At 35.2% G+C, this 15621-nt stretch overlaps 1 long non-coding RNA gene across 1 annotated transcript; it reads left to right on the top strand.

Moving 5' to 3' along the window:
- The first annotated feature begins 3170 nt into the window (after nt 1-3170).
- LOC140006203 (uncharacterized) lies at nt 3171-4760 on the top strand. The gene is made up of 3 exons (XR_011813836.1): nt 3171-3605; nt 4025-4173; nt 4563-4760. It is a non-coding gene; the product is annotated as an uncharacterized lncRNA (long non-coding RNA).
- Nucleotides 4761-15621: the final 10861 nt, after the last annotated feature.

Raw genomic sequence — 15621 nt, 5'->3', positions numbered from 1 at the left:
AAATATGCAGCAAGCTGTATATGAGTGTATAGACAGAACTAGGGGACAAGGAGTAGAGGTGTTCAAAATGGTTAGATATCACATAATCCAATCCACTATTTGTGAATATTTGATCTGTTGAATCATATGTAGATCATATCACATAGATATCAAAAGGCTCTTCTAATCCAATGTGGATTGAATTTTTTATGATATGTGGATATTCGATCCAATTGGCATAGTGTTTTTCATTTTTGTTTTTCATTTTATAGAATAAATTTAACATTAAAACTATTAATCTACGCTTATTTGATCTCCTTTTACATATTTCTGGTGTCTAACTTCTTTTTCAATGATAGGCTTTGTATGGATTAGATGTTTCTAAGGCGCTTTTTAAAAACTTTACTTTAGTGATGTATGTAAAAATTTTTTACTATAGATAGTTCATTTGAATTTGGTGTTTTTGAAGTTGTATTTTGAGGTGTTTTAGAATTTAAAATTTTTAAAGTATTTTTTATAAATTTATTAAAAATTTTCCTATAACCCATCACGACCCACCACTGGCAGTAGCCATCCTCCCCTCCCCTTCTCTCTCTCTCTCTCTCTCTCCATTCCTCTTTCCCTCTCCTCCTTTTCTTTTCCCCTCCTCATTTTCTTTTCCCCGCCACCTCATTTTTCTCCTTTCTCTCACCCCATCCAGCCCCTTATTTGCCTCCGGCTCCCCTTTTCCATAGATCTCTGGTCGCATGATTTTCGTGAAAATCCAATACTTTCATGCCATTTTACTTATTGAGATTTATAGAATTAAAGAAAAAGTAATTGGATGGATAGCATCGAATATCCAATTGATTTAATATGCTAAAAACAGATATGCACTTCAGAGAATTTAGATATCGATCAAAAAATGAAAGATGCGAATCAAGTTAGCCATTTAGTTTACAAATTTAATATTTGATCTATGAACACCATAATGAAGAGGTGCTTGCTACCATCCTCCAACTATTAGTAAATTAGATGTTTTACCCTTAAAAGATTGACAATACTTAAAAATATTTTTATAAATTTAAACTTTTGCCCCAAAAACAACTTGAAAGTACTCTATGTAATATAATTAAGCATAGATATGTTAATGTATACCACCTTAAAAAAAAATTTCCGGTCTAGATTATGTCCTAGTGAGGCCTTTTTCACCAATGCACTTTTATAAAAGTATTATTAAATTTATAGAAAATAATACAGATGTTCACAATCATGTCTAATAGGCACAATTTGATAGAAAATTTTTTTCATAAACAAACAACTAGCAAAACAATTTGTTTTTATATAGAATGAAATGACTAATAATATTACTAAATTTACAGTAGTCAAGTGGAATAAAAAATATTACTGACCTTATCTTCTCTAGAAGAGGATGTTAAAGAGTTGACCAATTTGAAAATCTATGAACAGGGTTTTAATTCAAAACAACCTATTTATAGTGCTTTAGAAGCGATCCTTCTACGGGCTTCTCTAGAACTACATAGATTTACCCAATATTGATCAGAAGTGGTCCAATAGGCAATGAGCAACAAGAAATAGGAAAAAGATTGGGCAAATTGTCTAGTTTGGGAAGGGGCCAAGCAGGAAGAAAATTTTAATATAGAGACAAGAGTATCGGAGATGGAGTTGCTATAGGGATGAAAAGGGGAATGATAGGAAAAATAGATTGTAATTTGGTCGTAGAAGAAGGAGAGAGAGGTGAAAAAAAATAAATTAAGAATTGGAGAAGATCTAGTTGGGGAGAGAAAAGAGAGAGGACAAAAAGAGAGAAAAACAATAGGGATTTGGGAGAGAGCGAAGTTGGTGAGCAAGAAAAGAGAGGTAGGCTATCTAGTCGTGAGAAAGAGTAGTAGAGACGGAGAAGGAGTATTAAAGAGAGGAGGATTAGACTAGGAGGGGGACAAGGGATGACAAATAGGTGATGGGAAGTGTACAAGGTAGAGAAAAGGGGAAGATGGTAAGGGCTAGAGATATTGTGGAATGGCAATGTTTAGCATTGGGATTACCGTTGGTGGTACGGAATGGAGAAAGTTACAGGGGGCGGAGGAAGAGGTATAAAAGGGGAAAGGATGATGTAAAGGGAGTAAAGAGGTGTGGAAATAGTGGTGGATAGGGTGTTGATATTTGTGTAATACTATGTCGTTTTAAGTGTTTTTGAGGTTTTTTATTTTTTTATTTTTCTTTTCTATTTTTTGGGTGCCTTTTGGTGTTTTTGGCCATTTTATAATGTTGTTGCTGCATATGTATGTTTGGGAACAATTTATTTGAGAATATTCGAAATCCAAACAAAATCTAGATTTTTGGAAAGGAGCATTAATAGATGTGATAGAATTTAAGTGTAGGATATGATTGCCGCTTCTTATACTATACCGCGATAAAAGACGAGGGGATAGTGCTATCAAATAATGTACCTCTCTTATTGAAAATGTGCAACTACCTTTTCATTTTATCTTTAGATCCTTGTCATCATTAACTTTTTATTTCATTAAATTAATCTCTATTGATGACCAAAGTTATTGAATTACAGTTAGATTATGTGACTTAATAAACCATAATACTATTCAAAATAAATTACTACAATGGCATCTTTTTTTCAATAAATGGGAGATTTCAAATTTGAAATTTCTCATTTACACTCTTTCTCCTGATACCATCCAACCCATCCCTCCCCCCTACTACAATGTCATCTATTAGAGTTATTTTTATCAATAATTTAAAGTTGCATAAACTTCACAAGCAATTAATAATAAAATATGACAATAAATATGGATAAAGATTCTTTAATTATTCAACCAACTAAATTAAGATAGGCAAGAGAAAACTATTTCTTAGTCCTACACATTTAAGTAAAAAAATTTAATATGTTTCTAATTTCTTAATTTCGTAAAAATCAATTAAAGATTTTAGGGAAATTTGGCAATTTTGTTCCTAAACATTTTCCCTAAAACCAATTTAGCCCTTAATGACTTTCTTTGACCAATTTAGTCCTCCCACTATATTTTTCGTTTCCTTGTGAGTCGTCTATAATGGCAAAACCTATTTTTGCCTTGGCCCATCTCCAGTCAAGGGTATTTTTGAAATGTTGGGCTAAATCATGCAATATAAAGGAATAATGTGACGCCCGGAAGAAGAAGAAAAGGAAATGAATTTCTGACTAGAAATGTTTTTGGGGAATCCAGTCGGAAATCCGGCCAGTTCTTGGCCAGATACCTGGCCGGATTGCCTTGGAGTTTTGAAAAAAATATGATTCGCCACTGCCTTGAATCCGGCCTGGAATCCGGCCAGAAATCCGGCCGGATTGTGACGTGTCACAGTCGGCAGCCAAGTTTGACTGGCTGTTTTCCTTCATTCTTATCTTGTTTTGGCTGAATTTGGTCTTCATTTTTGCTCCTTTTTGGCCGGCCACTTTGAGAGGAAAAACCAAGAGAGTTTCCTCAACTTCAACTTCCATTTTGCTCAAATCTTGAGTTTTCACCGATGGTCTTGCAAAATACTCCATAAAAGTGACTTGCTAAGGAAGATTAAAGAAGGTAGTGGAGTGGTTTTGGCAAAGAAACTCTAAGTTACTATCTTTCTTGAGTTTTAAGGTAAGGTGCTAAGGAACTTCCTCTTTGTTCTTAATAATGGTAAAATAGTGGTTTCTAGTGGCTAAAATTGTTATTTTGTGGAAGATTTATGGTTGAAAGTAGAGTTTTGCTAAATTTTAGATTTATTGGTGATTTTTCTAATTTTATATGATAATCATTGGTTGGCCATGGAATGATAGATTGATATGGTGTAAAATGAAGCTTGTGTATATTAGTTGTGATGGTTTGCGGAAAATTTCCGTTTGTAGGGTAAATTTCAGTTCTAGGGTTTTGAATTGGGGCTTTCTTGTGATTAGTATTGGAGCTATTAATTGGCTCAAGTGGAAGGGTATTGTGGCCCTAATTAGGTGTGTTTTATAGTCTATGCTTTGTATGTGTACTTGTGATTGAATTGAGATGTGATTGGTAATGTATTGTAGGAGGGAAAATAAGGAAATTAAGGGGAAGTGTTGTCCAATCTTTGAGAGCATTTGATTGCTTTGAGTGAGTGGACTCTTGGTAGAAATGAAGGGTTTGGACTCGAGCAATGCAATGAGTTATGATGGATGAGATTCATGAGCTGTGGTTGGTGAGTGATTCCTCAACTATTTGCAAAGTTACTTTTCAAACTATTTCTTGCATTGCATACTCGATTGCATATCATGAGTGCTTGCATGTGGACCATGGCATATTTTGGCTCAAATGAGTACTTGGAATTCGTATGCTTAGAACCAACGTCTCCACCCCTGATTATTTGGAGCAAATGGCTCCCTTGTACTGTGTGACTGACTGGATCCACTTGAGCGTTGGAGTTCTAAGTACGATAATTTCACTGGCTCACAAGAGCAATAAACGTACATTTGATCATTGATTCATAATCTTATTTAAATGCACTATTGTGAAGCTTATTTGATTACTGATTTTATTGGACACTCGCTGAGCTTCTAGCTCACCCCAAAAATAATTTTCTCCCCACAGGGCTCGAGGCAAAGGAAGCTTGTATTAAGTTCTCTGTGTGACTTGATGGATTATCTCCTGTACAGTTTGTTTTAGATTCATCTTGTGTAATATTTGAGCCTGATATTGTAATTGTAATTATTTGAGAACTGAGGACTTTTGTCTTATTCGGGGAATTGTACCACTATTTGAAATTTGTAATGTATGTAAGTATATGTTCTAAGCTTGGAAATGTTATTTCGTTTGTTATTGAGGATTGTACCCTATGTTATTGGATGTGATTGATGTAATTTAATTGAGGACTGTAGTGAGTGAGTGAGTCCCGGCGAGAGTTGGGCAGGCGGTCCGCTAAACCCTTTGGTTCATCTTAGGGGAAGGTGGGGCTGTCACAAATAAAAGGTACAAAACAATAAAAAAAAACTAGAATAGGAAAAAGCACAAAAACACAAAACAAAAGGAAAAATGAGCCAGTCCAAATTGCCATTTCACTATTCTTCCCCTCCTTTGAATTTCCATACATTTTGTGGAAAATCTCAATCATAAAACTGCATGATTCAATTCCAAATTCAAGAAAAAAATAAGGAAGGTTAATTTTAGTGGACTGGCCGCCGTCTTCATAGCTCACAGAGGCGTTGTTGCTACTTCCCCGATAGCATCTATTAGCACTATGGCTAGCCATTAGTTTGCTCAAGGTGCTATATCTAGTAGTACTACCAGTAGCAGCAATTCATATTCTAATGAAAAATTTCAGTGATTTTTAGGTAATTATTCTGATATGGTTCAGACGTTGAGTTTCATTGTTGGAGCAACTATAGCAAATAAAATGCATGCTCACAAGATGCTACTATAAGGAATCATAGAGATAAAAGTAGCGAAAAATTAAAATTTTTGATTCCTCGGAGAACCTTTAGCCTTGATAAAACACATGCAATTAAAAGGGTGTTCAAGTGTATTACCTCAATCAATGAAAAAACACACGAACAATAGGAGCGTTTGATGCAGAGAGAGATGAGAGATCCATATAGCCACTCAAATGTTCGACCTCTAATGGTGATCCATACCAGCCCTTTAGCCAAAAGCTCCAAGGCCGAATTAGTTTAAGCTAGATTAGCGCTAACTATTGCCAAGACATTTTCCATAAATTAGTTGAGAAAAATCCTATTTTTTCACCATAAAAAATGCCCTAATAAGAGAAATAAGAGATGCGATTTTTCTCTTTTTTTTGGACTAATTTTAGGTATTTTTCCTCTAAAGATTTTTTTAAAAAAAATCTCACAAAATAATTTGTGTATCAATTAGTCTTGCTAGCAAAAACTTAGTGAGTATTTATAGATAAATAAGTTATATATATCCTTATAAAAACTTGAAACCAGTTTTCAATAGGATTCAACTTCCTTATTCTAATATAACACTTATATTTGGAAGATTTAAACTTATTTGCACTACAAGTGTCTCAAGTTCAATTTGTCTCATAAATTAAATTATAAGTTAAAAAACTTATCTTTCAAATCCCCACTTGAAATTCATTTAATCCAACTAAAGAAGTTCTTAATGTGTGTGACTCGTTAGGTTCCCAAATACATTTGTAATAAGAGCAAGTCACAGTTCATCATTGATAAGAACTAGATATATTAAAACTCTTTTGATTTATTATTGATTTAACTAATCAATCAACTCATTCTTATAGATTAAGATTGGCATCTAGCAATGCATCCTGACCACAAAATAATGAGAAAGTCAAGTGGAGGATTTCACCTTTCAATGAATGTTTACCCTGTAATTAATATCTTTTTATCACACTTATCTCACATTAATCATGGAATAAGTCATGCCAATTCCATTATGTGATTGATTGATATGAACTCAGTCGAAGACGAACCCCGTATTTCACAAGTTTAGAAACTAGACGATTAATACCAACGGTTTGGTAGCCGGAAAAATCGACCTTAATTAATTCTAGAAATCATGAACATGTTGATATAATCTCAACCCCATAACCAATCGAATTAACGAACCAAAGTTACAAGGTAGAAGGCGCCACAATTCAACGTGGTCTTGAATTGATAAGTCTAAAACTTGAACATTCGAGAAACTCTAAAGTATTCAAGAGGATGCTTCTAAGAAGCCAAGAGAGAATTCTCTCTCCTCACACCAATAAATGGCTGGAAAATATCACTCATATCATCTTAATTGATAGAAACGTTTGGCTGAAGGTATTTATAACCTTAAAGACATAAGATTCCTAATCAAATTTGGAAATAAATGACTAATTACCTAAAACCCTAATTGGTTGGACTTAAGGTCACAAGACCTTGACAGTTTATTCCATTTAACTAGGGACTCAATTAACACTTAAACCAACCCAAATTTAACCACTAACAATGCTAGAAAATTTATTACACAAACGTCTAAGCATTAAACATAAAAACAGCTTTGAGAATGCATCCTTGTACTCTTCCTTCGACTTCAATCACTACTTGAACTCATGTAGATCCTAGAATTGCATCATTCCCCTCCGCTTGGAAGAGATTTGTCCCCAAATCAATGACTTGTTTGGACAGCATCAACATTGGACACAACTTTATGATGACTAGCCATTCCACATGTCGTTTGTGCAACCGTAAGATGCATGTGAACTTGAATGGAACACAGAACCAAACACACAAAGGGGCATTATTCAGCATGTTAGGAACATCTCTCGGATTGTGCTTGACACAAGCATTGATGTCGCCCAACATACGAGGCAGTAAAGGATCAAAATCCACCTCATATGATTCACACGAACTAGTAAAATGTGACGTAGACAAAAGGAACAATTGGGAACCAGATTCTGGAGGCTGGAACAAGCTTGGAAAACCTTGATCCTCTACTAGTAAATAGCTCTCAAAACCGGCAGCAACTAGCACTACAATGTGCACGAAATCTAGTTGGATCTTGCTAGGCAAATCTAGAAACTGTTGGACAGCTTCAATACCTCTCCTTGAACTGTGACTATGCCCATCTTCAAGTGAAACAGCCTCACATGACAAAGATTGCATGAGTTGGTAGAGTAGGGACTTGACACTTAAGACACAAACTCCTTGGAAGCTCGTGAACTCGCCAACGGATTTAAGCATGGGGCAAGGCAAGAAAAATGTGACTGCACCTTGTTCAACCTGCACAAAAGAAGAGGTACTAAACAAAACAAATGTTAGCGGAGTAGGAAACAAATTGCCTCACATGGTTTTGGTTTGTGCGAACATGCTTAGTTTCCCCTCTTTTCTTTCCACTATGGCTGACTAATTTTTGCTTTTTCCTTTTCTACCTTTTTCGGCCCTTTGCTCACTTTGCACACTCTTTTGTTTACATTCAACTTTATCTAACTCCCACTCCCTTTGAAGCATCTCTTGATCTTTTCACACTTGCTTAGGGGTAAGTGGAGTAAGAATAATCTTTCTATCTCTGTGAACAAAAGAATATTTGTTAGTACGACCTTCACAAATAACCTTTTTATCGTATTGCCATGGTCGTCCCAAGATGATGTGAGTGGCTTGCATCGGTACTACACTGCACAATAGCTCATCTTCATATCTACCAATGCTAAATTGCACAGGAGCTTGTTAATGAACTTCACCACAATCACAAAACCATTGCAGCTTATAGGGTCTAGGATGATCACAAAGAGGTAGTTGCAACTTCTTCACCATTAATACTCATTTTCATCATCCGTGACAATCTCACCACTAGGTAAGATGATCATAGCTCGCAGGTTAGGGCATTGACTAGCTATGTGTCCACGCCCTTGGCATTTAAAACATTTATTATCACAAAGTCGAGGTGGATGAATCATGACCAAACTTATGAGCAAACTTCGAATCTGTTTTTGGGAGTTCTTGTCTCGGCCTTGAAGGTGTAGCATTGGCTGGGAGCTTTTCTTCCTTTCTTGGTGGTGTAGGTCGGGATATAGGTAGAGTGTAATTCGGTGAATACCGTCCTTGATGTGAGGACCTAGAAAAAAATTTGTTAATTTACTTAGTCTAAATACATGGTATTTTATTTATTTAGTCATCTATTTGTTTATTTATTGATTTGATAATGATTTTGTTTTAGGACTTTTATTAAATTTTACATGTGAAAATTTGTGTGTGGGGTAAAATACAAATTTTCCTTTTTAGTGGGGTGTGAAAGGAACTTTTGAAAAAAAGGAGGACTTTAGTGCACTAAGAGAGAGAATTGGGACACTTGGAGCTAAAGAACTCTAGAAGGTGACAAGTGTTGGGACACTTGGAAGCTAGAAACCACAAGAAGGTGACACTTGGCCTAGAACCCACTAGAAGGTGACATGTGTCACCATAAGAACCAAGTTTTTCTTTAAGACTTTTGACCAAACTTTCTTACCAATTTATCTTCCATTTCTTGTCTTCAAAAATAACAAACAAAACATAAGAGAAAGAGAGAGAGAGAGAGAGAGGGACGAAATATTTGGAGAAGAAAAAGAGAAGAAAAGATCAATTTTTTTCCTCCATTTTTGCTTCAAATCTTCCCCAACTTTGGATGATTCTTGGAATCTTGCTTAAGCTTGGAAGAAAGTCTTGCTTAGGGGCAACTCTTGGAGGAAACTTGGACTTGTTGCTTGATTGAAATTGCTAGGAGAGGTATTGGCTTAAAACCCTTTTTTTTCCTTCAAGTTTCTAGTAGATTTGTAGCTAGAAAAATTGAATCTTTGATAGGTTTTCTTGAAACCTTGATCTAGATAGATGACTTGAGGAAAATTTCTTATATTTTCATGGCAAGCTAGGTAGATGACTTGAGGTTCATTCTTGTGCTTTTATGATGAATGTGTATGGTAGATTTTGGTGTTTTAAAGCTTGATGTTGTGGCTTGTGTGTATATTTCTTGGAAAACTTGAATCTTGGTTCGATTTTGTTGCAAATTTTGGTGGAAAAATTCTGTTTTGAAAGCTTCTTGATGGCCAAAATTTTTGAGTGCTATTAGCCCTTATTTTCAAGAAATTTTGGGGGAAATCTTACTCCACAAACTATATTGGACATTAAACTTTGATTGTGAGTTGGCTTTGAACCAAAATCATTAGCTTAAGTGGGAAGGTTGAGTCAAGGGTTGCTGAAAATTTTGTTCCACAGGAGACTCTGAGCAGCCTTGGAAAATCTATTGTATCCTAGTGTAGAAAAATCCAAATTGAGTTCTGCTTATTGAGTTTGAAACTAGATTCAGAGTGCATTCTATCGTGAAAATTTCACAATTTTCTCAATTTCTATGAATATCTATGATTTTCCAAAGTTGACTGAATTTTCACACCTGCTCTGTTTTCTACCTGATGAAGTAGCAATTTGAGACTAGAATTTGACTAATTTATGGATAGAATCTTCCAAATGTGTATTCTGTAAAATTGTAGTCCTTTGAGTCTATTTTTTAACAGTATAAAGTTTATAAATTTTGAACTTAAGAAATTTGAGATATGATTTTCCAAATAGTGTCACGCAAAACTGGAGAAAATTCTGTTTTCTAAACTTGTCCTTGCTTCCATTTCCAACTTTAAGTTGAAGTTGTTAAACCATTTTGAACTTGGTTTTATGAGTGGAATTGAGGTTTAAATGAAAGGAAATGAGTTTCTTCAAATCATTTTAGGCCGGACAATTTCCAACTTTGTATTTTGAAAATCTTGTTCTAATTTCTTCAAACGTTTGACTATAATCGATGCTCTTGTGCTCCAAATGACTTTTGCAACGTTGATTTAGTAAACACATAAGATTTTTTCCTCGATTGCAACATGCAAATATTATATAAAACGTGTAAATTGTTGCATTTTTTAAATGAAGTTTTGAAACCTCAACTTCTTCATATATTTTGGCTTTGTATTGCTAGTCTTTTATTATAGTATATGACCACAGGACTCGAGAGAGTTCAAGAGAATGAACCGGGGTTAAAGTGAAGGGTTGCAATTGATTGGTGAGTGTTTCAATGGTATGGTTTGACTTGTACTTGATTCAAAATGCTATTTTGATTGGATTATCGATTGATTGGAATGCTAGCTCTCTTGAATTGATATTGGCTAGGCGAGTGTGTACTTTATCGCACTCGATCTAATTTGACTAGATCGTTGTCCTTCTATTTATATATGAAATGATATATATGTGCTTGACTTGAAGTCATTTGGGTATGTTACCAGTAATCGTTGAATTCCTGACGGAGCTAAGTGCTACGTCCAAAATGGACGGGAGCCACCTCTAGAATCCGAATATAGATTATTGCCATTGAATTCCTGACGGAGCTAAGTGCTACGTCTAAAATGGACTGGAGCCACCTCTAGAGTCCAAGTATGGATGATTGATCTTGAATAACCGAACGAAGCTAAGTGCTGTGTGGGTTGCTACGGGGGCCACCTCTAGAGCCCGTACGAGCCACCTCTAGCGTCCGTATCTATCTAGTATCCTTTCAATGTTTAAATTATTGTTCATCCTTGTATTTACTTGAACGAATAATTGAATGCATGCATGAACGTTATTGTTTATCAAGTATTTTACATTGAAAGATTCCTATTACAATTAATTACTCCACTACCAGTTTTTAAAGTTGAGTATCGATTTACTTGAACCTATATTACTTGGGAAAACATCCTTGCATGTTAAATTGTGTTATTCTCTTATTTGGCCTGTTTACCTGGAATGCTCACTGGGCGTAAGCTCATTCCATATTTTGTTTTCCTTAACAGGATTTGGATCCGAGAGTGCTCAAGAATACTGTTGAAAGGTTTTGAGAGACTTTAAGTTTTTATTTTAGTAGAAATGATTGTAGTGTATATATTTTTGGGTTATAATTAAGATAGACACCGAATGATGAATATTTTGTACGCGAACCTATGTAATAGCTTTTGGATGTATGTAAATGTTATTTTAGGGTGTAATGAATATTATTTTGGTTAGTTTAAAAATTTCAAGTAATTCTTGCTATGGATTGTAGTGAGTCCTGGCGAGAGTTGTGTAGGTGGTCCGCTGACCCCTTTGGTTCGCCTTTGGGGAAAGTGGGATCGTCACATTTGACCTCTTCTCTTGAGCCTCTGCTCAATCTAGATAACTTTCTCCACCAAGTCGTTAAGCTCCACATATTGCTGCAACTCAACAAGTTCAGCTATCTCGAGTCTCAATCCATTCAAGAACCTTACCATAGTTGCTTCCCTATCTTCATTAATGTCAGCCCGCAGCATGAATACCTCCATATCTTTGAAATAATTTTCAACACTATGCTCCTCTTGGGTCAAGGTTTGCAACTTTTGGAATAAGTCTTGATGGTAGTGACTAGGCATGAATCTCTTCCTCATGATGTGTTTCAATTCTGCCCATGTACTAACAGCTGGCTCACCACATCTTCTCATACTAGTCGATAGTTGATCCTACCACACACTGGCGTAATCGGTGAACTTTTTGCTCCTCGAAATATGTATTGCAATGAAACACCAATTTAATCCTTCTTTCCCACTCAAGATACGCATCCAGATTGGACTTGCCTTGGAAAGATGGAATCTTCATTTTGATGCCCTTTATAGCATCTCCAACTGGTCTAGTGTTTCTTCTTCGGTGCCTTTGTCAAAAGTCATCCTCGGAGTTAGAGTCACTAAACTCATTGGAATGATGTCTTCTATGGCTTCTATTACCTCCATGGCTGCTTTTGGAGCTTTCATGATTTTTTTTCCAGCCTATCCATCCATTCAAGAAGGGACTCTATTGTCATGGTCATTCACTGTTAGAAATCTCCAATTAGAGCTTCAATTCGGAATGTAGAGTTAGCTGCTGGAAGTTGTCCTTCACAAGACATGGCTTAGTTATACCTGCAAGAAATGTTAGTAGAAACAGAGAAAATTTGCCTCTCACACTTCCTCATGTATTTCGCTCTTACGCTCGTGTATCACACAAGTGTATGAATTTCTCTAATAAGCTCACCAATTCTCTCAATGGCACTCGTGTAATCCCCTTGAAGAAGCTAGAATCTCTCAAGAGTGTTTCAAATCAACTTACCAATTGAAAGCCTCTTAGATGCAGCAAATTTGTAAAGAATGTAATGAAGATTTAAGACGCAAAGGGACTCTACTTTATGCAAGAGATTACACACAATAAGAACCGAAATATGACTAAAAATTTGAGGTGATATGAAGGATTATATTAACTCAAAAGACACTAAGAACACGTTGAAAATTTTCAGATTTATGGCTGAAATACTACACCAGAATTTGGAAGTTTGTCAACTTCGACTCAAGACTCAATTTAGGAAACTAATAACCTTTATAGTCCAAAACTGATTTCAACTACTTGAGCTAACAATATCCGACCAGATTATGGAAATAGACTCCAAATATGTGATTTTTGGTTGGGCAAACAGATTAAGAAAAATTTTGGAACACAAGCCTTGATGGCAGAATTTCTTTGGGAACCTAGAAAACCTTCTACCTGATTTCTTGTGGATGGAATTTGGAAATTGGTTTATTGACCAGATTTGGAAAATTGTTTTAGGGAACTTGAATTCGTTTTTATGAAAACAAGAGGTGGTTTCAAGACTTCCCTAAATGGCTTAATCAAGTCCAAGTTGGACAAGGTGATGCTACCAAATTTTGGTAAGTAACAAACCAAGTCAACTTAGAATTCCATTTGCAAGCCTCTTTTTTTTCTTGAGATTTGATCCGTACCAGATTTTCTTCTTCTTCTTTTTTTTTCATGAAACAATTATTTTCTTTCTTTTCTTTTCAATTCGGATCAAGCACTCAAGGAACAAGAACATAATCAGCCACAGCTTCACTTATTCAAGAAATGGTTTAGGGCTTTGCAAAAGTCCAAGATTTGCAGGCTTGGTTCAAGATTATCAAGTAACCCTAGTTTTCAACCCAAGAACTTCAAGATTTTCTAGAAAGTATTCAAGATTCTTATTAGGAGATTTCAGGAACTTCAAACACTTCCAAGAACAAGAACAACCAGTGACAATTTTGACACAAAACACAAGAAACAGTCACGGATTCACGAGAAATACTAATGTTCAGATTTTTTTTTAACACTAAATGATTTCAAGACTCAAGAAACAAGACAACAAGACCCATGAATATGATGTAACAAGAATGGAAGTTCAGACAGCCAAGAAAACACACGAACAACAAGCAAAAGACGTAAACAGCAAGGTATAACAAGAAATCCTAGCGACTCAATTTTTTTTTGCAGGAATAAAACTAAATAAAAACAATACTCAAATCCGAACTATGAATCAAGAATAAGATTCAAAAGCTAGAATTAAAGGGATATAATCTGAATACCATCAACTAGCTCTGATGCCAGATGATATGAACCCCGTCGAAGACGAAACCCGTATTTCACAAGCCCCGGACCTAGACGATTAATACCAACGTTTGGCAACGGCAAATTCGACCCTAATTAATTCTAGAAGTCATGAACATATTGATATAATCTCAACCCATAACTAATCAAATTAATGAACCAAAGTTGCAAGGTAGAAGGTGCCACAATTCAACGTGATCTTGCATTGATAAACCTAAAACTTGAACACTCGAGAAACTCTAAAGTATTCAAGAGGATGCTTCTAAGAAGTCAAGAGAGAACTCTCTCTCTTCACACCAATAGATGGCTGAAAAATATCACTCATCATCTTAATTGATAGAAACGTTTGGCTGAAGGTAGTTATAACCTTCAAGACACAAGATTCCTAATCAAATTTGGAAACAAATGAATAATTACCTAAAACCCTAATCGGCTGGACTTAAGGTCACAAGACCTTGATTGTTTATTCCATCTAACTAAGCACTCAATTAACACTTAAACCAACCCAAATTTAACCACTAACAATGCTGGAAAATTTATTAAACAAACATCTAAGCATTAAACATAAAAACAGCTTCGAGAATGAATCCTTCTACTCTTCCTTCGGCTTCAATCACCACTTGAACTCATGTAGATCCTCAGATTGCATCATTAATGCTCTTTTTCTTGTACCAAAATATAACTCCTAAAAAAACAAGTACTTAGAAAAACCTTTCTAAGAGTCATTCACTTAGTACTAAGATTTCTTGAGTTGTATTCTACAAGTGGCCATAAATGAGATAACTCCTCTTTCACAAGAGATGGTAAATTCTTAAAGATTATTCACTACCTTTTATTATTTCAAGTATATGCCCATTTGTTAATGTTTTGACCATTCCCTTTTACGGGAGCAAAAAATAAACACAAAGGATAACAATCCATGATAATTCTAAATCAAAGGATCACTTACATAAAGCGACATTTAAAAATTAATCTTTTTGGTACAAAAGAAATCTCCATGCGGATCATCTAGTGAACTTAGTTATACTATCAAGCACTCATATACTAATTTAGATGTCTCACATACCATAGTAAATGAGATCTACTACTTCTCTAATGGAAGCAGCATAGTATATGCTAGTCTAACCATAGTAACAATGTCCCAATCTTGTTAATATTTTGACTAGATATTTAAGAATAACATTTATATTTAATCAAATGATCCTCATCATCATAATATTTATGATCTCATTGACCAAGTTTATTCTTGGAAATTTATCATACAAGTGTAAATATACAAGCAATGAATATGATAAAGATGTCATTTATTAATGCATAAATAGTTCAAGTACATTTAAAATCCCTAAAAAATGATTGTCTTTAGGGCATACATACTTTCATTCTCCCACTTGCACTAAAGCTAATCACTCATATGTCTGTGACTATATGAAGTCACATGACTATCATGTTGTTTTTGAGACAATAGTTTAGTTAAAAGATCTGCTATGTTCCTATCCATGGGGACTCATTATATCTTTACATCTTTTTTTACCAATGATCCCTCTAATTAGATGAAAACACTTTAACACATGTTTTGATCGTTTATGACACCTTGTGATGTGAAATGAAAAATTAGCAACACCCTTCATGTATCAATCAAAGTTTAATACTAATTTTGAAGCTTTAAGGTGCTCTAATCAAGTCTTTGATTCAAGTGAAGAAATTTGAGAGCTAGCTTGTGTGACGACCCCACCTCCCCCTAGGGCATACCCCAGGGTTTAGCGACCGTC

The sequence above is a fragment of the Coffea arabica genome, chromosome 5e, assembly GCF_036785885.1.
Source record: "Coffea arabica cultivar ET-39 chromosome 5e, Coffea Arabica ET-39 HiFi, whole genome shotgun sequence".
In the NCBI taxonomy this organism is placed as follows: Eukaryota; Viridiplantae; Streptophyta; class Magnoliopsida; order Gentianales; family Rubiaceae; genus Coffea; species Coffea arabica.
The sequence above is the reverse complement of the archived record's forward strand: the minus strand, read 5'-3'. Positions and strand labels throughout refer to the sequence as shown.